This window comes from Piliocolobus tephrosceles, chromosome 9 (assembly GCF_002776525.5).
Source record: "Piliocolobus tephrosceles isolate RC106 chromosome 9, ASM277652v3, whole genome shotgun sequence".
Taxonomy (NCBI): Eukaryota; Metazoa; Chordata; class Mammalia; order Primates; family Cercopithecidae; genus Piliocolobus; species Piliocolobus tephrosceles.
The window spans coordinates 2811358-2814836 of record NC_045442.1 but is presented as its reverse complement, the minus strand read 5'-3'; positions in this window follow the sequence as shown (position 1 = coordinate 2814836).

Below are 3479 nucleotides of genomic sequence, written 5' to 3'. Positions count from 1 at the left end.
TCTACTAAAAATATAAAACAAAATTAGGCAGGCGTGGTGGCAGGTGCCTGTAGTCCCAGCTACTCGGGAGGCTGAGGCAGGAGAATGGTGTGAACCCTGGAGGCGGAGTTTGCAGTGAGCTGAGATTGTGCCACTGCACTCCAAACTGGGCAACAGAGCAAGACTCTGTCTCAAACAAAACAAAACAAAACAAAAAAAAGAAAACCATCTGGAAAGGATTCACCATCCTAAAAGAAAACCATCTTAAAGGATTCACCATTAAGAACACTTGTAATTCATGGGAGGAGACCAAAATATCAACACCAACAGAGATTTGGAGGAAGCTGATTCCAACCCTCATGGATGACTTTGAGAGGCTCAAGACTTCTATGGAGGAAGTGACTGCAGATGTGGTAGAAACAGTGAGAGAACTAGAATTAAAACTGGAGCCTGACTGAATTGCTACAATCTCATAACACTTGAAGTAATGAGGAGTTGCTTCTTACAGATGAGCAAAGAAAGTGGTTTCTTGAAGTGGAATCTATTCCTGGTGAAGATGCTGTGACCAGTGTTGAAACAAGAACACAGGATTTAAAATATTCTGTAAACTTACCTGATGAAGCAGCAGGAGGATTTGAGAGAATTGACTCCAATTTTGAAAAAAGTTCTACTGTGGGTGAAATGCTGTCAAGCAGCATCTCATGCTACAGAGAAATCTTTTGTGAAAGGAAGAGTCAAGGGATGTGGCAAACATCATTGCTGTCTTATTTTATGAAATTGCCACAGCCATCCCAACCTTCAGCAACCACCACCCTGATCAGTCAGCAGTCATCAATGTCCTTCAATCAATTGAGGATTGATTGAACATCCTTCATCAATCAACTGAAGGCTCAGATAACTGATAGTTAAAAACTTTCAGTAATAAAGGATTTTTAAATTAACGTATATACATTTTTAGACATAATGCTATTACATGCCTAGTAGACCACAGTATAGTGTAAACATAACTTTTAGATGCACTGGGAAATCAAAAAACTTGTCTGAACAACTTTGTTGGCTTTATTGTAGGGGTCTGTAATGGAACCCACAATGTCTCCAAGGTGTGCCTGTAAAGATCAAGGAAGACTCGGTGTAAATACCAATTAGTTCTGTGGAGACACTGCAGTTCCGTGGGTACTTGCGAGCTGTCTGAGTCCATGCTCTCATTCTAGGAATCCAAGCACTCTCTTCTTATTTTCTTTATAAGCCACCCAGAATAGATGTATTAATTCTGGGTTCCCTCGCTGCAGTCGGAGGATTGGCAGGCCTCCATCTCTCATAGCATGGCTCACACCGTAACCATCAGGCCCTCTTGCCAGGACAGCACAAGAGAAGGTGGATCCGAGGGAGGAGGAAGTAGTCAAGGGGGCGGGTGCGACACAGGTCTCATTCTCCCTCCCTGTGTCCCTACCCAAGGGCTGACTTGGCTTGGTTAACCGAAATGTATGATGTGATGCAGTGGAGCCTCTTTCTGGATCCATCCCAGGCTGGCTCCTTGCAGGGAAGGAACTTGGCTGAGGATGAATTTAGACAGAATACTCAGATGGGATGGTTCTTTTTGTCCTTTTAACCTCTGAGTTTCTAAGGTACCTATAATTCTATTGATTTAGAAAGTTATAACACCTGAAGATTGCCTTTTTTTTTTTTTTTTTTTTTTGAGATGGAGTTTCACTCTGTTGCCCAGTCTGGAGTGCAGTAGCACAATCTGGGCTCACTGCAACCTCCGTCTCCCAGGTTCAAGGGATTCTCCTGCCCCAGCCTCCTGCGTGGCTGGGATTACAGGCACCCACAACCATACCCGGCTAATTTTTTTATTTTTAGTAGAGACAGGGTTTTACCATATTGGCCAGGCTGGTCTCGAATCACTGACCTCAGGTGATCCATCCACATCGGCCTCCCAAAATGTTGGGATTACAGGTGTGAGCCACCACACCTGGCCAAAGATTGACTTTTAAAAATTCAACTCATTTAACAGAAATGAGCATTTGTTATTGCAGCCAAATTTTAATTTTTCTTCTCTCTTTTATGTGGTAATGTGATTGGCTTTCTATTTCCATTCTGGCTGGCCTTCATATTCCAGAATGACACTGAATTGAGTCAGGAGCTGGGGTGAGGAGACAGGAAAGAGATAAGGAACGAGGAGGACAGAAGCTGCCTCACCAGCTGGTCCCCATTGCTGCACTAAGAGAGGGTAATTTACTTTGTGTTCATTCGTCTTCCCTGGCACAGACACAATCTAAAAGCAATCAGAACTCTGACCCCACAGCAGTGGCACCTGTGCCTTATAAGGCAGAGCACCCCCATGCTGGTCCCACAGATGCCTCAGAAGGCACAGGAAAATCTCTGTTGTCCGCAGAGATGTCGGCCGCCACACTAAGGGTGTCTTGTGGGGTTTCTGCGGTGAGGGCATTGCTCCTGGGCAATGGAAGTGATACCCACTGAATTCACAGGGCGGCCGGAACCACCATGCCGGCGTCACGGGCTTCTCCTGAAGCTCGCCGTACTGCATGGAGAGAACAAGTGATAGCTGAGAAGGACCTTGCTTTCATAGCCCCTCATTTGTTTTTCAAAGCAACCGGCTAAGGTGGGTAAATATTCTTACCCCCTTGGCAGAGGCTCAAAGACAAGAGTAACCATGCAAGGACACAAGCTGGTGTGTGCGGCTCAGGGCACTGAACCTGGCCTGTGGAACCCCAAGCTCATGCTAGTCCTCTTCATGGCACAACCTAGCTCCCGGTGTGATGATTGGACCTGGGTTTTCCTCCCCGCTGGAGGCAGCAGGGTCACCAGCGGAGGAATGCTCACAGGGAAGCCCGGCCCTGCCCCCAGCAGAGACCACCAGGTCCCGCCTGATCTAGAAAGAGGCTCAGTCCTGCAAGCTGGGCTCCCATGTCTGCACCTGGGTGTGCAGCAGCAGCTATGGGCCGGCTGCTGAGTGGCCCGAGAAGGGGGAACAGAGCCTCTGTCCTTAGGAGTTTACCTTCTTAATGAAGATATAAGACTCTGTAGAAGCAGACAGTGTGTAAGAGCCAGGCAGGGGTGTATTAGGACTTACTGAGTCCAGAACTGTGCTGAGGGCTATGAGCAGACACGTTATCCCACTGAGGACAAGGGCGTGGGGTCCCACTGAGGACAGAGGGCTCGTGGCCCCACTAAGGATGGGGGCATATGGTCCTACTGAGGACAACAGGCATTAGGGTCCCTGTGAAGACAGTGGTATGAGGTCATACTGAGTAACGGGGATGGGGGGTACTCACAGTCTCTCCCGGGAGCACTTGGGGCACCAGACACGTTTACCAGTTGGAAAGTGTGAACCTTCCGTGAAGGCTTCTCCATGCAGACAGGCAGAAGCAGGGGGTCTGGACATGCAGAAAGATGGAGGCTGACTCTGCACATGGCGCTGGGGTGGGACCAAGGCGATGAGGCTGGGATTGCACACGGGACCCAGGCGATGAGGCTGG